At 42.2% G+C, this 24,639-nt stretch overlaps 1 protein-coding gene and 2 pseudogenes across 3 annotated transcripts in view; 1 reads left to right on the forward strand and 2 right to left on the reverse strand.

Moving 5' to 3' along the window:
* The window catches only part of RBL2 (RB transcriptional corepressor like 2), a 127,440-nt gene that overhangs the window by 82,775 nt on the left and 20,026 nt on the right, over positions 1-24,639 (reverse strand). The window lies entirely within an intron of this gene.
* Positions 13,651-19,087, reverse strand: LOC126944985 (60S ribosomal protein L6-like; annotated as a pseudogene). The gene has a single exon (XR_007722257.1). The product of XR_007722257.1 is annotated as a 60S ribosomal protein L6-like (transcript).
* Positions 21,630-24,639, forward strand: part of LOC126944990 (26S proteasome regulatory subunit 4-like) — a 1,186,326-nt pseudogene continuing 1,183,316 nt past the window's right edge. Inside the window, exon 1 of the transcript XR_007722259.1 lies at positions 21,630-21,635. The product of XR_007722259.1 is annotated as a 26S proteasome regulatory subunit 4-like (transcript). The remainder of the gene's footprint in view (positions 21,636-24,639) is intronic.

Here is a 24,639-nt window from a genome sequence, read left to right on the forward strand (position 1 = left end):
CATGGCTTGGTGCTGTCCTCCAAATGGTGAGTGTGTTGTCACGAGATCTGGTCAATTAAAAGCGCGTGGCTCCTCACACTCTCTCTCTTGCTCCTGTTCTAGCCATGTGATATGCCTGCTTGCACTTCGCCTCTGCCATGCTTAAAAGTTCCCCAAGGCCTCCCCAGAATCTTAGCAGACGCCAGCGTCGTGCTTGTGTTACAGGAAAGGGATTCCAATCCAGACCCCAAACCCCAAGAGAGGGTTCTTGGATCTCTCACAAGAAAGAATTCGGGGAGAGTCCATGGAGTAAAGTGAAAGCAGGCTTATTAAAAAGGTAAAGGAATAGGCCAGGCACTGTGGCTCACGCCTGTAATCCCAGCACTTTGGGAGGCTGAGGCGGGAAGATCACCTAAGGTCAGGAGTTTGAGATCAGCCTGGCCAACATGGTGAAACCCCACCTCTACTAAAAATACAAAAATTCACCAGTCGTGGTGGTGGGCGCCTGTAGTCCCAGCCACTCTGGTGGCTGAGGCAGGAGAATCGCTTGAACCTGGGAGGTGGAGGTTGCAATGAGCCGAGATCGGGCCACTGCACTCCAGCCTGGGTGACAGAGCAGGGCTCTGTCCCCCCACAAAAAAAGGAAAAAAGAACGTAAAGGAATAAAAGAAAAGAATGGCTTCTCCACAGGCAGAACAGCAGTGTGGGCCGTTTACCTACTTATACTTATTGTTAGTTCTAGATTATATGCTAAACAAGGGGTGGATTATTCATGAGTTTTCTGGGAAAGGGGTGGGCAATTCCTGGAACTGAGGGTTCCTCCCCTTTTTAGACCATAGAAGGTAACTTACTGACATTGCTGTGGCATTTGTAAACTGTCATGGCACTGGTGGGAGTGTCTTTAGCATGCTAATACATTATAATTAGCATATAATGAGCAGTGAGAACGACCAAAGGTTACTTTCATAGCCATCTTGGTTTTATTGGGTTTTGGCTGGCTTCTTTACCGCAACATGTTTTATCAGCAAGGTCTTTGTATCTTCTGCTGACCTATCTCATTCTGTGACTTAGAATGCCTCACCTCCTGGGAATGCAGCGCAGTAGGTTTCAGCCTTATTTTACCCAACCCCTATTCAAGATGGAGTTGCTCTGGTTGTAACGCCTCTGGCACTGGTACAGCCTGCAGAACTGTGAGCCAATTAAACCTTTTTTTTTTTTTTTTCTTTTTTGAGACAGAGTCTTGCTCTGTTGCCCAGGCTGGAGTGCAATGGCACGATCTCAGCTCACTGCAACCTCAGTCTCCCAGGTTCAAGTGATTCTCCTGCCTCAGCCTCCCGAGTAGCTGGGATTACAGGCGCCTGCCACCGTGCTGGTTAATTTTTTTTGTATTTTTTTTAGTATAGACAGGGTTTCACCATGTTAGTCAGGCTGACCTCAAAGTCCTGACCTCAGGTGATCCACCCACCTAGGCCTCCCAAAGTGCTGGGATTACAGGTGTGAGCCACCGTACCTGGCCCTAAACCTCTTTTTACAAATTATGCAGTTTCAGTTTGTTTTGTTGTTGTTGTTTGGTTGGTTCTCTTCTTTTTTTTTTTTTCTTTTTCTTTGAGACAGACTCTCGTTGTGTCACCCAGGCTGGAGTGCAGTGGTGGGATCCTGGCTCACTGCAACCTTTGCTTCCCGTATTCAAGCAATTCTCCTGCCTCAGCCTCCCAAGTAGCTGGGATTATAGGCATGCGCCACCACGCCTGGCTAATTTTTTTTTTTTGTATTTTTAGTAGAGATGGGGTTTCACCATGTTGGCCAGGCTGGTCTCAAACTCCTGACCTCAAGTGATCCACTGCGTTGGCCTCCCACAGAGCTGGCTTCCCAAAGAGCTGGCATGAGCCACTGTGCCCAGCCTCAGGTGTTTTTTTTTTAACAGCAACACACAAACGGCCTAACACTGACACTTTTACCTATTATTGTCTTCCTTCTTGCATTCAGCCTATAAGATGTTTCTTTTCACTGGGCTCACCATATGATCTCTTGGTAACCCTTTTTTTTCTTTCTTTTTCTTTTTTTTTATTTGAGACAGAGTCTTGCTCTGTCACCCAGGCTGGCGTGCAGTGGTGTGATCTCAGCTCATTGCAAGTTCCGCCTCCCGGGTTCATGCCATTCTCCTGCCTCAGCCTCCCGAGTAGCTGGGACTACAGGTGCCTGCGACCACGCCGGCTAATTTTTTGTATTTTTAGTAGAGACGGAGTGTCACCATGTCAGCCAGGATGGTCTCGATCTCCTGACCTCGTGATCTGCCTGCCTTGGCCTCCCAAAGTGCTGGGATTACAGATGTGAGCCACTGCACCCAGCTTTTCTTTCTCTTATTGTGGGGAGGGCTACTTGCTAACAGAGTAAGTAAAGTGGCTGGGAATATATATCAAGGATTAACAGGCCATGAGTAGCCAGTGCAGTGGCTCACTCCTCTAATCCTAAAACACTGGGAGGCTGAGATGGGAAGATCATCCAAGTGCAGGAGTTTGAAACCAGTCTGGGCAACATCACAAGACCCCCATCTCTACAAAAAATTTTAAAAATTTGCTGAGCGTTCTGGTGCATGCTTGTGGTCCCAGGTACTTGGGAGGCTTAGGTGAGAGGATTGCTTGAGCCCAGGGGTTCAAGTCTGCAGTGAGCTATGATTGCACCACTGCACTCCAGCCTGGGCAACAGAGTGAGACCCTGATTTAAAAAAAAAAAAAAAAAAAAAAAGGCCACGGGTGAGAGCATATCTTGAGTAGAGGGCATGAACATTAATGATTGAGTTTAAGAGGTTTGGTTCTTGGAGTCTGATTAGTAATTTATTCATTTAACCAGAAAGCCTGCCATCCATCCATTAAAACATTCAACAAATGTTTAGTAAGTGCCTACTATATGTCAAATACTTTGCCAGACACAGGATATAGTAGTAAATTACATGAGTATGGTCCCTGCCCTTATACAGTTGTGATCTCATGGGGAAAACAGACCCAGAACAAGAATTGGCATATGCGAATATGACATATCATAAAAGTGAAACTTCAGGGAGCTATAGGAGTGCATCACAGAAGACCTTAACCACGTGTATGTGTTTGCGAGACAGAAAGAGGGAGGGAGAGAGAAGGGGTGAGGTGGGGGTGATTGGGTAGGTAGGAGTGGACAAAGGTTTTTCTTTCTTGCCCTTCATTTCCCTGGGGAAGCATCTGAAAGTTATAGCTAAAGGAAGGGAAGGAGGATTTGTTTCAGGCAGAGGAACACGCTTATTATGCAAACACCCTGAATCAGGGAAAAGCATGGCTGCTTCAGGGAGTTAAATGAATGTGAACGTGGTTTAAGTGTAAAAAGTGAAAGGAAAAAGGCACAAGATGTGGGTAGGGATGAGGTCAAAGGCCTGGGGAAAATATCGGCCTTGATTCCAAAGGTGATTAGAAGCCACTTAGGGTTTTTAGGCTAAGGAGGGCAGTAACATTCCTCTCTCCCAAGAACTGAGAACAGTGCTTAGAGCTAAATAGTTGCTCAACTGATGAAGCTAAATACCTGGCTTGACTGACTTCCAGGCCACAGCTGAATTCTGTGCTCCTGAGATTAAATCTACCATGCTGGTAGGACGGATTCCTCAGTCATCATTCAAAATGTAAAGTCTTCTACCTAAGTCAGGATGAAATCTTTCTCTCCTTGCTATCAGCCAGTCCCTTCCTTATGCCCCCAGGAGGCACTCCCAGCTCCTTTTTTCCTTTTCTTTTTTGGAGACAGAGTCTCACTCTGTCGCCCAGGCTGGAGTGCAGTGGCGCAATCTCGGCTCACTGCAACCTCCGCCTCCCAGGTTCAAGCTTTCTCCTGCCTCAGCCTCCCAAGTACTGGAACTACAGGCGGGTGCCACCATGCCCGGCTAATTTTTGTATTTTTAGAAGAGGCGAGGTTTCACCATGTTGGCCAGATGGTCTCGAACTCCAGACCTCGCGATCTGCCCATGTCGGCCTCCCAAAGTGCTGGGATTACAGGCGTGAGTCACCATGCCCGGCCTGAGATTGAATTTTTAAAGTTTAATTCCTTTGAGGTCATTGCAAATCATTCAATAGTTCATTCCTTTTTTATTACTAAGTACTATTCTATTGTATGACTGTACCACGGTTTGTTTAGCCATCCACCTGTTGAAGGACATTTGGGTTATTTAGTTTGGTTGCTAAAAATAAAGCTGCTGGCCGGGCGTGGTGGCTCAAGCCTGTAATCCCAGCACTTTGGGAGGCCGAGATGGGCGGATCACGAGGTCAGGAGATCGAGACCATCCTGGCTAACACGGTGAAACCCCGTCTCTACTAAGAAATACAAAAAATAGCCGGGCAAGGTGGCAGCGCCTGTAGTCCCAGCTACTCGGGAAGCTGAGGCCGGAGAATGGCGTGAACCCGGGAGGCGGAGCTTGCAGTGAGCTGAGATCCGGCCACTGCACTCCAGCCTGGGCTACAGAGCGAGACTCCGTCTCAAAAAAAATAAAAATAAATAAATAAATAAATAAATAAATAAATAAATAAATAAAGCTGCTTTGAAAACTCATGCGCAAGTTTTTGCATGAATATCAACTTTTATTTCTCTAGGGCAAGTGGCCAGGGGTGCAGTTAGTTAGTAAACAGTTAAGCACATTTCTAATTTATGAAAAAGACACACCAAACTGTTTTTCAGGGTGGGGTTGTTCACCATTTTTGGATGACACTATTCAGAGACCTGTAAACCTGTACTCTCCTGTGCACTGTTCATCCTCAAGCAGTGAAAGTAGCATAGCAATTAGGCCAATTACCTCACAGCTGCTGAATTTATGAACTTATATCAGCCTCCCCAATAGCTGGGATTACAGGCGTGTGCCACCATGCCCAGCTAATTTTTGTATTTTTAGTAGAGATGGGGTTTCATCATGTTGGCCAGGCTGGTCTCGAACTCCCGACCTCAAGTGAACCACCCGCCTCTGCCTCCCAAAAAGCTGGAATTACAGGCGTGAGCCACTGCACCCAGCCTTAAAAGCATTTTCGGCTCCTATTTTCAACTGATGATGGGCGTTGTACATTGTAAAGACAATAAATCTTTGCATTAAATTAGTGGGAAAGAAGCTCAAAACCCAGCCTGGTGATTCATTATTTTAATGACTTCCGGCTTTCCTGCAAAACCTCTCTCTTCATTCGGTGTTGGCAGTTTGAGCCCCTGTTAAGGATTCAGGCTCACAATGAAGCTTCCATAAATTTCTGGGTATCTGTTATGCTGGCAGGTAGGTCATTCTCCTTTAGGAATGATGAAGAGGCTGGAAAGCGGTTGCTCCAAGTGAAGGGGGAATTTTTCAAACCTGAGCCGTCCAAGCTCAGCATGGAGTGGGCTGCTGACTCAGGGGCTAGCAGAGGCAGCTAGGAAACATGCAAATCTGCAATCCCTTCTGCCAGGTCTGTCCCAGCAGGTGTCACTAAAAGGCAGCCCTGTGTGCTTCTGTCACTGTGGCAGCCTTGTCAAGGAAAGTGGAAGGGAAAAGAGACCCAGTGCTGAATTCCAAGCAGAGATGGAGTTTTATATATATTGATTTATATTTGTATTATGAAACAAAAATGGTTGTAAGTAGCTGTTCTTTCCTTTTACACACAATGCTAGCTATTTACATTCCTAACTGTCTACAGAGGTACTTAAACTGACATAAAAAGCAGGCGGTCTTATGACCAAACACTTAGTGCAAAAAAATAAAACTTCAAATTGCAAGTAGTCCCTCCAAATATAGAAAGGACCAGTATTTTAAGAGGTATGTTAACTAAAATGTGGCAATGTAAAGAGCAGAGCAGGAAGAACATTTAACTCTGAAACGTACAAGTCAATTTCATAGTCAGTTTCCAGGGTCCTTCCACAACAACTTCTGGGATCTCTTTTCTCTACAATGGAGGTAACAATAGTAGCTATTTCAGAGCAGGAAAAGGCTTAGAGCAGTGTTAGAATAGGGTAATTGCTATATAAAGTTTAGCTATTTGTACATTGTAACAAACCTGCAAGCTTTTTTATTGGTAGTCAATAATAGATTTTTTTTTTTGGAAAAGTAGCAGCCTCCTGTCTGGGGAACACCTGCAGTTCCCACTAAGTGAACACTGGTGTCTGCTAACCTTTGCCTCTACTTCTCTCTAATATACTGTTAAGCTGTTCCTTGATTTAGCAATTTCATTTATTTTCTTTTGATTTAGCAATTTCATTTACTTTTTCTTTTTTTCCTTTCCCTTTTCCTGAGAGTCCCGCTCTGTCGCCCAGTCTGGACTGCAGCCGCTGCCATCATAGCTCACTGCCAACTCGACCCCCAGGGGCTCAAGCAATCCTCATCTGCATCAGCCTTCAGAGTAACTGGGACTACCTGCGTTTTTCCCTTAAGAGACCCGGTTTCAGGCCAGGCCCGCTGGCTCATGCCTGAAATCCCAGCACTTTGGGAGGCCAAGGCGGGCTGATCACCTGAGGTAGAGAGCTCCAGACCAGCCCGACCAACACGGAGAAACCCCGTTTCTACTAAAAAAATACAAAAATAGCCGGGCATGGTAGCTCATGCCTGTAATCCCAGCTACTCAGGAGGCTGAGGTAGGAGAATCACCTAAACCTGGGACGCGGAGGTTGAGGTTACCTGAGATCGTGCCTTTGCACTCTAGCCTGTGCAACAAAAGCGAAACTCCGTCTCAAACAAACAAACAAACAAAAAAAAAAAAAAAAAAAAGAGAGAAAAAGAAAAGAAAGGAGGGAGGGAGAAAGAAGGGGAGGGGAGGGGAGGGGACCGGGTTTCACCATGTTGCCCAGGCCGGTCTGGAACTCCTAGGCTCAAGCGATCCGTCGCGCTCGGCAGTCCAAAGTCCTGGGATCACAAGCGCGAGCCACCATGCCAGGCCGATCTATTCCTTTCTGATTAATCAATGGGCCAGGCGCAGTGGCTCACGCCTGCAATTTCAGCACTCCGGGAGGCCGAGGCGGGCGGATCACCTGAGGTCGGGAGCTAGAGACCAGACCGACCAACGTGGAGAAACCCTGTCTCTACCAAAAATAAAAAAAAAAAAGTAAAAAAAAGTACAAAATTAGCCAGGCATGGTGGCTCACGCCTGCAGTCCCAGCCACTCCGGAGGCTGCGGTAGGAGAACCACCCAAACCCTGGAGACGGAGGCTACAGCGAGCGGAGACCGCGCCCCTGCACTCCAGCCTGGGCAACAAGAGCAAAACCCCACCTCAAAAAAGAAAAAAAAAAAAAAAAAAAAAAAAAAAAAGACCAGGTTTCACCATGTCGCCCAGACTGGTCTGGAACTCCTAGGCTCCAGTGATCCGCGGTGCCCGGTTGTCCAAAGTCCTGGGATCACAAGCTTGAGCCACCACGCCAGGGCCATCTATTCCTTTCTGATTAATAAATCAGGGCGGGCGTGGTGGTTCACGCCTGCAATCCCAGCACTTTGGGAGCCCGAGGCAGGGGGATCACCAGAGGTCGGGAGCTTGAGACCAGCCTGACCAACACGGAGAATCCGTGTCTCTACCAAAAAAAAAAAAAAAAAAAAAAAAAAAAAAATTAGCCAGGCAGGGTGGCTCAGGCCTGCAATCCCACCCACTTGGGAAGATGAAGCAGGAGAACCACCCAAACCCGGGAGGCAGAGACCGCGGCGAGCCGGGACCGCGCCACTGCACTGCAGCCTAGGTTAGAGTAAAATCACGCCTCAAAAAAAAAAAAAAAAAAAAAAAAAAAAAAAGACCAGGTTTCACCATGTCGCCCAGACTGGTCTGGAACTCCTAGGCTCCACTGATCCGCGGTGCCCGGCCGTCCAAACTCCTGGGATCACAAATGTGAGCCACCAGGCCAGGCCGATCTATTCATTTCTGATTAATAAATTAGGCCTGGCGCAGTGACACGCCTGCAATCCCAGCACAGCGGCAGGTCGAAGCCAGGGGATCACTTTGGGTCCGGAATTGGTGGGTTCTTGGTCTCACTGACTTAAAGAATGAAGCCACGGACCCTCCCAGTGTTACAGTTCTTAAACATGGTGAATCCGGAGTTTGCTCCTTCCGACGTTCAGATGTGTCTGGAGCTTCTTCCTTCTGGCAGGTTCCTGATCTTGCTGTTAGGAGTGATCCTGCAGACCTTCATGGTGAGTGTTACAGCGCTTAGTGCGTCTGGAGTGGTTCATTCTTCCCGGTGGGTTTGTGGTCTCGCTGGCTTCAGGAGAGAAACTGCAGACCTTTCGGTGCCCGTTACAGCAGCCCATAAACGCAGCCTGGACTCAAAGAGTGAGCAACAACAAGATTCATTCCAAATAGGGAAACAACAAAGCTTCCACCGTAGAAAAGGCGACCCAAGCTGGTTGCTACTATTGTCTGGGGCAGCCTGCTTTTATTCCCTTATCTGACCCCACCCACATCCTGCTGATTGGTCCATTTTACAGAAAGCTGATTGGTCTATTTTACAGAGAGCTAATTGGTCCATTTTGACAGCGTGCTGATTGGTGCTTTTACAATCCTTGAGCTAGAGAGACTCACAGAGTGCTGGTTAGCTAGATACAGCCTTAGCTAGATACAGAGTGCTGATTGGTGCACATACGATCCTCCCGCCAGATATAAAAGTTCTCCAAGTCCCCATCCAGTTTAGGAGCCCAGCTGGCTTCACCCAGTGGATCCTGCACCAGGGCTGGAGGTGGAGCTGCCTGCCAGTCCATAGCGGGGCTTGCACTCAACAGCCCTTTGGCTGTCCATGGGACCGGGCGCCACGGAGCAGGGGGCAGAGCCGGTCAGGGAGGCTCAGGACTCGCGGGAGCCCACTACAGCGGGGGAGCTCAGACATGGCAGGCTGCAGGTCCCAGCCCTGCTCCACAGGGAGACAGCTAAGGCCCCGTGAGAATTTGAGTGTGGCACAGGCAGGCCGGCACTGCTAGGGGACCTAGCAACCTTAGCAGCTGCTGGCCCAGTTGCTAAGCCCCTCACTGCTCTGGGCCAGCGGCTCCAGCCGGCTGCTCCGTGTGCGGGCCCTCAGAGCCCACGCCGGCACCTGCCAGAACTCGCACTGGCCCGGGAGCCCTGCGGGCAGCCCTGGTTTCCGCCCGCGCCTCTCCCTCCACACCTCCCTGCAAGCAAAGGGAGGTTGCTCCAGCCTCAGCCAGCCCAGAGAGGGGCTCCCACGGTGCTGTGGCGGGCTGAAGGGCTCCTCAAGTGCTGCCAGAGTGGACTCTGAGGTTGCGGAGGCACTGAGAGGGAGGGCTGCTAGCACATTGTCATCTCTCAACCTGAGGTTGGGAGTTTGAGACCAGCCTGACCAACATGGAGAAACCCTGTCTCTACCAAAACAAAAACAAAATTAGCAGGGCATGTTGGCTCATGCCTGCAGTCCCAACACCCTGGGAGGCCGAAGCTTGTGGATCACTTGAGGTCAGGAGTTTGAGACCAGCCTGACCAACATGGAGAAACTCCATCTCTACCAAAACAAAACAAACAAACAAAAAATTAGCCGGGCATGTTGGCTCATGCCTGCAATCCCAGCCACTGGGAAGGGTGAGGCAGGAGAACCACCCAAACCCGGGAGGCGGAGGTAAGTGGAGACCACGCCACTACTGCACTCCAGCCTCCACAACAAGAGCAAAACTCTGACACACACGAGAGAGACCAGGTTTCACCAAGCTGCCCAGGCCGGATGGAGTCTTGCTCTGTCGCCCAGGCTGGAGGGCAATGGTGCCATCTTGGCTCACAGCAACCTCTGCCTCCTGGGTTCAAGAAATTCTCCTGCCTCAGCCTCCCAAGTAGCTGGGACTACAGGTGTGTGCCACCATGCCCAGCTAATTTTTTTTTTTTTTTCTAGTAGAGATGGGGTTTCACCACATTAGCAAGGCTGGTCTCAAATTCCCGACCTCAGACAACTCACCCACCTCCCCGTCCCAAAGTGCTGGGATTACAGGCGTGAGCCACCGCACCCAGGCTTTATCTTTCTTTTGTCCTCCAAATCTCTGGCAAACAATGATCTTTATAGTTTGCCTTTTCCAGAATATCATATAAATGGAATCAATCATTCCAATAACTTATGCATGTAGGTTTTTCAAACTTCCTTGTTTCACCTAGAAATATGCATTTGATATTCATCTATGTTTTGCATTATACTCCTTTTTGTTAATGACTAGTATTCCATTGTAGAAATGTACTGTAGTTTATTTACGCATTCACTTATTGAACATCATCTTATTTGCTTCCAGTTTTGGGTGAATATGAATATGGGTGCTATAAACATTTGTGTACAGGTTTTGTGCACACATAAGTTTTCAAATCAGTGTGCAAATACCTAGGGACACTATTGTTGGATCATGTGATGAGACTATGTTTTACTTTGTAAGAAGCTGCCAAACTGCTGTCCTAAGTGGTTGTACTATTTTGCTTTCCCACAAGCAATACATGAGAGTTTTCAGCACCCCACAGATTAACTGTTAATAGCAATTGCAATTTTCCTGATTTTGGATTTTAACAATTGTGATAGGTGTGTAGTGGTATCTTCATTGTTGATTTCATTTGAATTTCCCAAAAAATGATATTTAGCAAATTTTTATATACTGATTTGTCATCTGTATATCTTTGTTTTGTTGTTGTTGTTGTTGTTGTTTGAAACAGAGTCTCTCTCTGTGGCCCACGCAGAGTGCAGTGGTGTGAATTTGGCTCACTGCAAGCTCCGCCTCCCAGGTTCACTCCATTCTCCTGCCTCAGCCTCCTGAGTAGCTGGGACTGCAGGCGCCTGCCACCACGCCTGGCTAATTTTTTGTATTTTTAGTAGAGATGGGGTTTCACCATGTTAGCCAGAATGGTCTCGATCTCCTGACCTCGTGATCCGCCTGCCTCAGCCTCCTGAAGGGCTGGGATTACAGATGTGAGCCACAGCGACCAGCCTGTATATGTTTTTTGATGAAGTGTCTCTTCAGATATGTTGCCCACTTTAAAAATCAAATTTTTATTTTGAGATAAAATTTTGTAGATTCACGTGAAGTTGTAGGAAATATAACTTCCTACAGATCCTCTGTAGCCTTTATTGAGTTTCCCCCAATGATAACACTTGTAAAACTATGGTACAATATCACAACTTGATATTTAAGTTGATGCAGTCAAGGTATAGAACATTTTATCTTTGTAGGGAATTGCCAAACTCATCAATAATGTATGGGTGATCCAGTTTCTCCACATCCTTGCCAACATTTTATTGTTACTATTTTTTATTGTGATAGGTAATGATATCTTATTGTCATTTTAATGCATTTACCTAAAGGCTAATGATATGGAACATCTTTTCACCTGGTTACTGTTGTACCCCGAACGAAGGGACCAGCTGAAGCCACGGCAGAAGAACATAAATTGTGAAGATTTCCTGGACATTTATTAGTTCCCCAAATTAATACTTTTATAATTTCTTACGCCTGTCTTTACTGCAATCTCTGACCATAAATTGTGAAGATTTCATGGACACTTATCACTTCCCCAGTCAATACCCTTGTGATTTCCTATGCCTGTCTTTACTTTAATCTCTTAATCCTGTCATCTTCGTAAGCTGAGGAAGATGAATGTTGCCTCAGGACCCTGTGATGATTGCGTTAACTGCATACATTGTTTGTAGAGCATGTGTGTTTGAACAATATGAAATCTGGGCACCTTGAAAAAAGAACAGGGTAACAGCGATGTTCAGGGAACAAGGGAGGTAACCTTAAACTGACTGCTGGTGAGCCGGATGGAACAGAACCATATTTCTCTTCTTTCAAAGGCAAATAGGAGAAATATTGCTGAATTCTTTTTCTCAGCGAGGAACATCCCTGAGAAAGAGAATGCGCTCCTGAGGGTAGGCCTATGAACTGCCCCCGTGGGGGTGGCCACCTTTTACGGTCAAAGCCAAAGGGATGAAATAAGTCCCGGTCTCCCGTAACGCTCCCAGTCTTATTAGGACGAGGAAATTTCCACCTAATAAATTTTGGTCAGACAGGCTGTCTGCTCTCAAATCCTGTCTCCTGATAAGATGTTATCAATGACAATGCGTGCCTGAAACTTCATTAGCAATTTTAATTTCGCCCCATCCTATGGTCCTGTGATCTTGCCCTGCCTCCACTTGCCTTGTTATATTTTATTACCTTGTGAAGCATGTGATCTCTGTGACCCACACCCTATTCATACACTCCTTCCCCTTTTGAAAATCACTAATAAAAACTTGCTGGTTTTACGGCTTGGGGAACATCACGGAACCTGCCAACATGTGATGTCTCCCCCGGACATCCTGCTTTAAATTTCTCTTTCTTGTACTCTTTCCCTTTATTTCTCAAACCAGCCGAGATGCTTAGGAAATAGAAAAGAACCCACGATAAATATTGTGGGTGGGGTTTTTCCCCAATAGGTTACCTGCCATCTGAATATCCTCTTACGTGAAATATCTCTTCATGTCCTTTTCACATTTTCTAATTGGATTATTTGTTTTTCTGCTGTGGTTTTAGAGTTTGTTATATATTCTATACATGAGTTCCTTTGTGAATATTGGCTTGCAAATATTTTTAGTGGTCTGTAATTATTTTTATTTCTATTCATAGTCTTTCAAAGAGCAAACACTTTTAATTTTGATGGAGTCCAACTTGCAATTTTCCCCATTTTCCCTTCAATGGTTCATGCTTTTGGTGTAAAATAACAGAGCTATTTTCTTAGCCCTAGATGCAAAGTCGTTTTCCTATTTTTTCTGAAGTTTGGTAGTTTTAGTTTTGCATGTAAGTACATAATCAATTTTTTAGTTAATTTTTGTAAAAATGTGAGGTTCAGGCTGAGGTTCAATTTTTTTGGCCTATGGATGTCCAGTTGCACCACCACCATTTACTGAAAAGGCTATCCTTCCTCTATTGAGCTGCTTTTGCAACTTTGTCAAAGATCAACTGTTTTTTTCTCTCTTTTTTTTTTTTTTTCCTGAGGCAGAGTCTCACTCTGTCTCCCAGGCTGGAGTGCAGTGACCTGATCTCGGCTCACTGCAAGCTCCGCCTCTTGGGTTCACGCCATTCTCCTGCCTCAGCCTCCCAAGTAGCTGGGACTACAGGCACCCGCCATGATGCCTAGCTATTTTTTTGTATTTTTAGTAGAGACGGGATTTCACCGTGTTAGCTAGGATGGTCTCAATCGCTTGACCTCGTGATCCGTCCGCCTTGGCCTCCCAAAGTGCTGGGATTACAGGCATGAGCCACCAGGTCTGGCGTTTTTTTCTCATTTTATAGTTAGGTTGCTTAATTTCTTATTGTTGAATTTTAAGAGTCATTTGTATGTTTTGAACCCAAGTCCTTTGTGATTTGAAAATATATTCTCAGTCTATGACTTGCCATTTGACCTTCTTAACATAATATTTCACAAAGTAAAAAGGGTTTTTTTCTTTTAATAAAGCTTTTGTCAATTTTTTGTTTCATGGGGTTGTACTTAAAATTTCATCAAGGTACAAATATCCAACAAGGTCACATAGATTTCCTCCTGCATTTTCTTCTACAAGTGGTATAGCTTTGCATTTTACATTTAATTTATAACACATTTTGAGTTAATTTTGTGTAAGGCATAAGATGTGTGTCTAGGTTCATTTTTTAGGGGAGAGGACGTATGTATGTCTAATTGTTTCAGCAGCACTTGTTGAGAAGACTGTCTTCTCTTCATTGAATTGCCTTTGTGATATATATGTGTGTGTGTATATATATGTGTAGATATGTGTGTGTATATATAGATATGTGTGTATATATATACAGACACACACACACACATATATATCTCAGTTGACTATATTTGTGAGTCTGTCTCTGGACTTTCTATTCTGTCGCATTGATCTGCATGTCTGTTCTTTCACCAATACCATGATGCCTTCATTGCTTTAGATTTATAGAACATTGTGATGTATTTAATGTCAGGTAATGCAAGTCCTATCACTTTGTTCTTCTCTAATGTTGCTTGGTCTTTTACCTTTCTATAAAAAAATTTAGAATAAGTTTGCCAATATCTTCAAAATAGCTTTCCTGAATTTTGATTAGGATTGTGTTGAATCTATAGCACAAGTTTGAAAGAATTGGCATTTTAACAATATCAATTCCTCCACTATATGAATATTGACTACTTTTCCATTTAATCAGATCTTCTTTGATTTCCATCATCAGTGTTTTGTAGTATTTCACATACAGACACTAAAGTAATGTTTCAGCTTTATACCTCAATACTTCATTTCTTTGTGTGTGTACTGTTTTAAATAATGTTTTCTAAATTAAATTTCAAATTTTAATTGTTCTATTGCTCTTTTTTGTTACATATGACAATTGACTTTTGTATGTTATACTTACCCACTTAGGTCCAGAAGTTACATTCATTTCAATTTCCTACATAGACCATCATTTCATTTATGAATAAAAATTGGTTTCTTCCTTTCCAATCTATATAATTTTTCTTCTTGTCTTATTTCCCTGGCTAAGACTTCCAGTATGATGTTGAGTATGAGGAGTTAGAGAGGACATATTTGACTTTTTTTTTTTTTTTTTTTTTGAGACAGAGTCTCACCCTGTTGCCCAGGCTGCAGTGCAGTGGCATGATCTCGGCTCACTGCAACCTCCGCTTCCCGGGTTCAAGGGATTCTCCTGCCTCAGCCTCCTGAGTAGCTAGGATTACAGGTGCCTGCCACCACGCCCAGCTAATTTTTTGCATTTTTAGCAGAGACGGGGTTTCAACAAGTTGGTCAGGCTGATCTTGAACTCCTGACCTCGTGATCTGCCCACCTCAGTCTCCCAAAGTGCTGGGATTACAAGCTTGAGCCACCATGCCTGGCCTTGACTTCTTAATAATCTTAGAAGGCAAATACTTAAGTCTCTTGCCATTAATTCTAACATTAGCCACAGACATCATACACATACTTTATTTGGTTAAGGAAGTTCCTGTCTATTTGTAGTTGAGTGGGTTTCTTTAGATATTTTAATTACAAGCGGTGCTGAATTTTGTTCAAAGCTTTTTCTGCATCTGTTGATAAGATCATACAGCTTTTCTCAGTCTGTTAAGAGGAATATACATATATATGTGTGTGTATATATATCCACATTTATTTGTATGTATACATTCTCATGTATACATAAGAATACACCTATTCTTTGCTGCTACAATGTATTAAAGGCCTTTGATAATGCTTGTTCACTACATCCCATCCCCTTTCACTCGCTCAAATACTTTGTTTCTATAATAGTTTCCCTTTCTCTGGCATCTTCATTTTTTTCTCTTCCTGCACCATTCCAATCACCTCACAAGCATGCTGTATGTACTATCTCCACCAAAACACACAGGTGTGCATGCACAAACACACACATACATATGCACCTCTCTGTATTAATCCAAGTTATCAATTTTTTACCCCACTTCCCTTTGTAGAAAAAAATTATATGACTCATCTCTCAATTCTCTTGAATCTACTTTAAGATTTTTATCCCCACAACTCATCATTTTTGCCAAGGTCGCAAGTGACCTCCACCTTGAGAAATCTAATGGACAACTCTTTTCCTCTTAAATTTGTTGGCAGTACTTGACATGGCAACATTGCAAAAGCAACTCAATAGAAGAAGGATAGCCTTTTCAGTAAATGGTGATGGTGCAACTGGACATCCATAGGCCAAAGACATCCCTGTGTCTTTATCCTTCATTTAAAGGAAAGAGGAAAGGGGAACAGGAGGCAGATATAATACTCTCCAAGTTTTCATACCTTCCTTCTCAGGCACTTTGCTGGGCTTGTTCTTTTTCTTTCACCCAACCTCCTAACATAAGAAAACATTAACCTTTAGTTCCTGTTAATGATCTTTCTGCTATTCACATTCATGTTAATAAGTGATTCCATCTGGTCACAGGCATTAGTTAGATAGCATGTATATGAACAGAACACGCCCCAAATTTATCTTTCCTTCCCTGTATTCCATTGTTGAATTCCCACCAAAACTCAAAATTTCCACTGAAATCTCTTATGCCTAATATGCTCCCAAACAAATTCTTGATTACAGCCATCCATTTCCACTAACATTCTCCTCCTTTAGTCCTACCCATCTCAGCTGATGTCAGCTTCTAGCTGCTGAGACAAAAATACTTAAAAACTACAATTCTTTCCACTTTCCCATACCCCTGCATAGCCAAGCCATGAACAAATCCTATTTGCTGTAACTTTAATATATATTCCCAATCTTGCCACTTTTCACTATTTCTGACACTCGCATCCTTAACCAAGCTATAATTACCACTTGCCTGGAATAATTAGAATAGTTTAATTGGTTTTTATTTACTTCTGTTCTTGCCTCCCTGCAGCCTATTCTTCACACAGCAGCTATTGTGATCGTTTAATGTAGAACTCAGATCTAATGGCAAAATTTCTATACCACTTGGAACAAAATTCAAATGCTTGCAGGGTTCTGGTGTCTATGCACTTTGATACTCATTTCCTCTTGCGCTGCTCACTCTCCTCTATTCTGGCCTTCTGACATTGCTTACTCTTCTCCTAGATTTTCCCTTGGTTCCTTCACTTACTTAATTCTAGTCTATGCTGAAGTATCTCTTTAGAAAGCACTTCCCAGAACACTTTAGCCAAACAAACAAACAAAAAAGCCCCTCTGCCATACCCAATCTCTTCACTCTGCTTTCTTTTTCTCCTTTGCACTTATTACTACCAAAAATTTTATCACATATCCAATTATTTCCAATTATTTACTTGCTTACTGTATATTGTCTCTCATTAGAAAATATGCTTCATCTGGATGGTGGCTTTACCTGTGTAGCTTCATAACCATATTTCCTGAAGGGCTCCTGTCATTCAGGTGGCACTCAAATATTTACTGCATGACTAAATGAATGAATCAAAGGAAGGGGCAAGAGACACAGGTGTTCCCATTCTCTAGAATTTTTAAAACATAATGACACTACTTGTAAAAACAACAAAACACCGAAAACACAGTTATAAAGAGTGTAGAAATTAGTAAATAATAATTGTGTACCTCCCTAAAAGATAAGAGTTCTTAAGGAAAGGTGGGGAACCTGTTGTACACAAGTTATAAGAAAACGTGTCAGTGACTGTGGACAAAAGGGAAGCATGGCCTATGCCCGCAATGTCTATACATTCTTATTAAATTATTAAAGTCCTGGAGTACTCAGATATATGGAGTCTTATTCAACTGTGGATGAAACATACACAAAAAATATTTCTGATCCTATATTAATACATCCATGAGATGGTGTTATATTTAAAATTATTGTAGAATTTCTGAATAACTAAATAAGAGTCATTTGCTACATGCATATTTATGTAGATTTTTAAATATAGTTAACTAAAAAATTGGGAATTTCATGGGCAATTACACAAGTTATTCTAAAGCAAGATACTATAGTGGTAAATCTGTCAAGCTTTGGAATGAAAGTTAAAAAATGAAGAACCTCAAAGAATTTTTACTTATAATTCATAAGACATCTCTTCTTCTACTTTTTTTTTTTGTAGTTAGCTATTTAATGGGTTCTTAAGACATTTAGAACACCAGTTTGAGAGGATCAATTCCATTCGTCAGGGCAAACACAGATTGCAGGTAGCCCTGGAGCTGAGGAACAGCTTTGACTTTTGGTAAAATTTGTGAGTCCACAGCTTTCTGATCAATCTTGTGCTGCTCCGTAATCTCCTATTTCTCTTTTTCTGTGTCGAAGATCTCACCTTCCTGGTGTCTGGGCTTCAGCAGCTGCTGCTTCTTGAAGTAAGCATCAGTAAGATGTTTTGGGATTTTGACATTGCTGATATTGATTTTGGTTGAGGTGGCAATGACAAATTTCTGGTGTGTTCTTCGTAGAGGAACTCAATTGAGGACCAGAGGTCCAGTCACAAGTAACAAGCCACTAGCCAGCTGCTTCAGGAAAACCACCCTCTTGCCCCTGTGGCGTCCAGTGAGGATGATCAGAATGGTCCCAGGGGTAATGCTGGCTTGCAGTTTTCTCAGTGCTGACTGATGGGTTTTTTTTTTTGCCATGGCTCAACAGCTTTCGAGGCACATCTTCAGTAGGATAATATCTAGGCATTCTGCAAAGTTTAACCACCCGGGTACCGCCGTTCTTGTCACCACCAACTGGTTCTATAAGAGTTGCAAGAAGCTCCTCCTCCTTTTTCTTTTCAACCTTGGATTTAGCGGCTGAGTACTTCCTCTTGTACATGGCCTTTCTGGAATACATGGCAGATCGGGAATACCTGCCAATTTCTCTGACAAGGACAGGGTTGCGGCTGTAATGGGGCTTCCCCTTCTTGGGCTTTTTAGCCTTGAGGTTACCCTTTTTCACCTTGCCACCAGCATCAGCCTTCTTGGCTTCGGGTTTCTTCTCTTTAGTATCTGGCTTCTCAACTTTTTCACCCACCATCTTGTAAGATGGGAAAGAGACATCTCTTCTTTTGAGAAGTATCTGTTCATGTCCTTTGTCCACTTTTTAATGGGGTGGTTTGGTTTTCTTTTGGAAGTTTGAAGTTCTGTATAGATGCTGGACATTAGACCTTCACTAGATGCATAGTTTGCAAAAATTGTCTCCCATTCTGTATGTTGCCCGTTCGGTCTGATGATAGTTTCTTTCGCTGTGCAGAAACTCTTCGGTTTAATTAGATCCCATTTGTCAATTTTTGCTTTTGTTGCAATTGTGTTTGATATCTTCATCATGAAATCTTTGCCCGTGCCTATGTCCTGAATGGTATTGCCTAGGTTGTCTTCCCATTACCCTTAGCAAACAAACGCAGGAACAGAAAATGAAACATTGCAAGTTCTCACTTATAGGTGGGAGCTAAATGATGAGAACACATGGAGAGAATAAAAAAATAACTAATGGATACTAGACTTAATACCTGGGTAATGAGATAATCTGTACAACAAACCCCCATGACACATGTTACATAGGTATGTATGTTACATAGGCATGTAACAAGCCTCCACATGTACCCCTGAACTTAAAATAAAAGTGTATTTTAAAAAGGCATGATATCAGCCCGCGAGAAATATTTTTATTAAGTTCAAGATTCACAAAAAGGCATAACGAAAGAAAAATGAAGATAACTATTCTCTCTAGTCCAAAGGTGGCAGTATTCCCCTACTTCTTATCAATTGTTTATCTTCTATAGTTTCCTTTATCATTATCTCTATTGAAGTTATTTGAAATCTGATATAATCCTGCCCTCAGGAGGCCCTAGCTTTCTTATCATTTCTAGTGCCAAAATAAAATACATATGAAACTAAAGCAAAGGAACACAGGAAAAGTGGCTGAGAAATTGGTACAATAATCTAGGCCAATTGAGGATAAAAATTCCATGATTCAAAGGATGAAGACAGTGTCTGATAGATGGATATTATGATACAGAGATTTTACTTGGACAATGCTTTACTAAGAAGAGAAATGAGGCTGAGCAAGGTGGCTCACACCTGTAATCCCAGCACTTTCGGAGACCGAGGCGGGCGGATCACCTGAGGACAGGAGTTTGAGACCAGCGTGGCCAACATGGTGAAGCCCCATCTCCACTAAAAATACAAAAAAATAGCCACCGTGGTGGCAGGCGCCTGTAATCCCAGCTACTCGGGAGGCTGATACAGGAGAATCCCTTAAACCTGGGAGGCGGAAGTTGCAGTGAGCTAAGATCACACCACTGCACTACAGTCTGAGCGACAGAGCAAGACTGCCTCTTAAAAAAAAAAAAAGAGAGAGAGAGAAATGAAAAACCTTAAAACAGGCACAGACACCCATACTCAACATACATTTGATGGTTTCCAAAAGGTCAGTTAAAAATGAGCATTTCTAAAGCTACTGATTAAATCATGCATATGTCTTTTTTTTTTTTTTTTGAGACGGAGTCTCGCTTTGTCGCCCAGTCTGGAGTGCAGTGGCGCGATCTCGGCTCACTGCAAGCTCCATCTCCCGGGTTCACGCCATTCTCCAGCCTCCCAAAGTGTTGGAATTACAGGTGTGAGCCACCGCGCCTGGCCGCATATGTCATTTTTAAACAGCTTTATTGAAGCACAAAAGAAATACGATAAAGTGAACATAATTAAAGTGTTTGATAGGTTGCTCTATGTATATATCTGTGAAACCATCAGGACAATAAAAACATTTCAATCACCCCAAAAACTTTCCTTGTGTGTCTCTGTAATTCCTTCTTCCCATTCATCCCTGTCCCACTCTTTAACTCCAGATAATCGCGGATCTGCTTTCTGTGAAATTTTGCATTCTTTAAAATGTATATAAATGAAATCATGCATTGTGTGTACTTTTTTTCTGTCTTCTGTCATCCAGCATAATTATTTTCAGATTCATCTATATTGTAGCATTGATCAATGATTCATTCCTTTTTTATTGCTTAATAATAAGCATGAACATAACATATCCATTCAATTGTTGATAGAAATTTGGGTTGTTTTCACTTTTTGGCTATTAAAATAAAGTTGCAATGAACATTAATATATGAATCTTTGTATGAACATATAATGTTCTTGGCTAAATCCTTAAGAATGGAATGATCAGATCATATTTCTTTAAAAAAAAAACTGCCAAACTTTTTCAAAATACATGAATCAAGTTTCTATTACTTCTTTAGTCAACTTTGGTAGTTTGTGTTTCTAGAAATTTTTCCATTTCATCTATTATCTAATTTGTTGTAATACAATTATCTAATTTGTTGTAATACAATTGTTAATTTTATTTCCTCATAATCCTTTTATTTATCTAAGGTCAGCAGCAATGTCCTTTTATGCCCAGTTGTAATAACTGAATATTTTCTCTCTCTCTCTCTCCATCTGTCTCCCCTTCCTTCTCTTTTTTTGCTCTCTCTACTTTTCTTGGTGAGTCTAACTATAAGTTTGTCAATTCTCCTAATCTTTACAAAGTACAAAGTATTACTTTGTTGATTTTCTCTACATTTTCCCATTCTCCAATGTATTTACTTCTACTCTAATCTTTACTATTTCCTTCCATTTGCTTTGAGTTTAGTTGGTCTTTCTTTTTTACTTTCTTGTAGTGAAATTTTGGTGATTTATTCCTCATATAGGTGCTTACAGCTGTGTTTCACGCTGAGCACTGCTTTAGCTGCATCCCATAGGTTTTGTTGTGTTTTCTTTTTCTTCATCTCTAGGTATTTTCTAATTTCCTTTGTGATTTCTTTTTTGACCTACTGTTCTTTGAGTAGCATGTTGGTTAATTTCTACATATTTGTGAATTTCTCTAATTTTCTTCTATCATTGTTTCCCAATTTTATTCCATTGTGTTTGGAGAACATACTTTGATGTTAGGTCTATCAAATTTTTTATCATGACGTATTTCTGAGTTTATACTTTCTGGAATTTGTTGAGCTTTTGGTGTTTTTAAAAAATCAAATTTTGGAAGTTTTCAATCATTATCTTTTTCTTTCTGTTACTCTAACTATATAATTTCAATTGACCTAACTTTAAGTTCCCTAATTCTTTTTCTGACTGTTCAACTCTGCTATTTAGCCAATCTAGTGAATTTTTTTTTTTCAGTTATTGTGCTTGTCCACTCCAGATTTTCTATTTTGTTCTTTAAAAAAAATTTTCTATTTTTTTTTAAACTTTAAGTTCAGGGATACATGTGCAGGTTTGTTACATAGGCAAATTTATGTCATGGGGGTGGTGTTGTACAGATTATTTCATCACCCACGTATGAGGCCTAGTACTGATTATTTTTCCTGATCCAATATTTACTATTTTCTGAGACACTGCACTCATACTTTCCTATAGTTCTTCTGACATGGTTTCCTTTAGCTCTTTGAAATAACTGATTTAAAATAGCCAACTTAGTCTTTGTCTAGTCAGCCCAATGTCTGGATTTCCTCAAGAACAATTCTCTACTAACTGCTTTTCACCCTTTGGGCCATATATTCTTATTTACTTGCATGCTTCTTAATATATTTTTGTTGGAAACTGGACACTTTAAATTACATGGCAACTCTGGAAATCAGATTTGCCCACCTGCCCCAGGTTTTGTTATTGTGATTATTTAGCATCGTTTAGTAACATTTCTGAAATAAATCTGTAAAGTCTGTATTTTTTGTTGTACTGAAGTACTGGATCAGTTCACTTAGTGGTCAGCAAACTATTGGAGAGATTTCCCTAAACACTGGGAAGCAAAGTCTCTCAGTTTTTGCCAAGGGCCTCTGGGTATGTGTTGGGCACACCTTTAACACTAAGCCAGGCAGCCTGTCTGTAAATTCCATGGGATTTTCTATGTAGACAATCACATAATCTGCAAATAAAGGCAGTTTTACTTCTTCCTGCCATTCTCCATGTGTTTTATTTCTTCTGCTTTCCTTATTGCATTGGCTAGAAACTCCAATACTATTGAATAGAACAGAGGCATCCATTTTTTTTTAACCATGGGGGAATGCATTCATTCTTTGACTATTAAGAATAATGTCAGTTGCTGTTAACTGTAGCTTTTATTTTTATATGTCCTTGATTGGATTCAGGAAGGTGCTTTCTAATACTGTTCAGCATCCAGTACTGTGGCTATAATTATCATCTATATCACAAGGACTTCCAAATTCACCTCCACGCCTGCTCCTTTCCTGAACTCTGGCCTTTTACCCAACTGTTTATCTGACACACTCATACAGATGTACAATGAACATCTCACACTTAACATGTGCAAAACAGAATTCTTGATTTGCAGCTCCCCCAAACATGTTCTTATGTTCTTCCCCATTTCTGTCAATTTCACTACTATCCCCACAGTTACTCAAACCGAAACCTTATAAGTATTATATCCCTTCCTTAGCTTACCTCTTACATTTAATAATTGAAGACTCTTGTCAACTTTATCAAATCCTGCCATGTTGTATCTTAACTCTATTTATCTCTGTCTTCACTTCCACCACTCTTGCCCTGGCCCTCACCATCTTTTGCTTAGACTACCCCAAAAGGTCTCCTGAGGATCTTCTTGCTCCCCATAATCCAGATGTTGCCCTCCTATCTCAGATCCTCACCTGGATTCTTATAGCTCTATGAGACCCAATCCCTCTCTATCTCTTGGATCTCACTTAGTTTTTTGTTTGTTTGTTTGTTTGTTTTTTGAGACGGTGTCTCGCTCTGTCGCCCAGGCTGGAGTGGCGCGATCTCGGCTCACTGCAAGCTCCGCTTCCGGGTTCACGCCATTCTCCTGCCTCAGCCTTCAGAGTAGCTGGGACTACAGGCGCCCACCACCACGCCCAGCTAATTTTTTTTTTTTTTTTTTTTTTTGTATTTTTAGTAGAGACGGGGTTTCACTGTGTTAGCCAGGTTGGTCTCGATCTCCTGACCTCATGATCCGCCCACCTCAGCCTCCCAAAGTGCTGGGATTGCAGGCGTGAGCCACCGCGCCCGGCCGGATCTCACTCCTTAGCAGTCTAGTACCACCCTCACCAAGCTTACTCTTGCCTTAGCATCTGAAATACTCTTATACCAGGTTTTTGAAGGGCCGGGTCCTTTCTGTCATTCATGCTTCACCTTAAATGATACCATCTGAAAAAGCCCTCCCTTACTACCCAGTCTTAAGTAGTCATTCACTGTAGTCACTTTCTCACAATATCCCGTTTTGTTTTCACCAAAGCTGTCATCATTACCTAACGTTCTATTTATTGTTTGTCTCCTCCATACTTTTGCACCCCTTTACCCCAGATCAAATGTAAGCTCTTTCAAAGAAAGTACTTTTTAGGTCTTCTTCACTGTTACATCTCCAGACGCAAGACTCATTACACATTTATTGAATCAATTAATGGAAATACAGTACTTGATAAAGATGGGATCTCAAATCAGGAAGAAAAAAAATAGATTCGACCAATAACTGAGACAAGTTGTGAAGGATGCAATAAGAAAAATCTGAAGAATGTTAGGGGAAATTTTCCTAGACTGACCCTTATCAGCTCAATCCAAATTCCCATCGCCCACATAGAACCTGGGATTTCTCCTGTGCAATAGTGGCAAATCTGCATCCTAAACCTATCCCTTAACTGTTTCACTTAGGTGGCAAGGTCTTCTCCATAGTAATGAAACAACCAATAGCAGGTGCTTCCTTATCTGTGACATAGTCTATGTGATTCTGACCAATAGCAGACTTCTGTCTTTACAAGCACACATGTGCATGTATGTTGTTTAAATTACAAAATTAAAGCTTGGAATTTAAATCAACCACATTGAACAACAGATCCCTGTGGAATAAACAAACTAAACATACAAACCAATGCACAGGATATAGTCACCACCAATACAATATCACTTCAACTGAGTTAGCAGTTAGCTCGAGCCTAGGACAAATTCTTGGAAAGACAGGAGCTTCATTTTTAACAGCACATAACTATGATTAGCATCAGCAAAGCCCCAGATGAGTAGAAGACTCAACTTGGTATCATTAACACAAATAAGTAGTGTTTCACTATTGTATTAGAAAAAAATTGTCTATTATAATAAAATTGCTTTTTTCTGAAAAAAAGAAGGCCATTACTTTTCAAAATTTAGAAATCCCCATGGGGCTAAGTGGCCTATACAACCTAGGTAGAGGGAAGGAATAATACAGAAGATAGGGCTGAGTTTTCAGTCCTCTGGTAACTGCAGGCTGAGGGTAGAAAATTAGGGATAATGTGGCTTCACACATAAACCTTAT

Source organism: Macaca thibetana, chromosome 20, assembly GCF_024542745.1.
Source record: "Macaca thibetana thibetana isolate TM-01 chromosome 20, ASM2454274v1, whole genome shotgun sequence".
In the NCBI taxonomy this organism is placed as follows: domain Eukaryota; kingdom Metazoa; phylum Chordata; class Mammalia; order Primates; family Cercopithecidae; genus Macaca; species Macaca thibetana.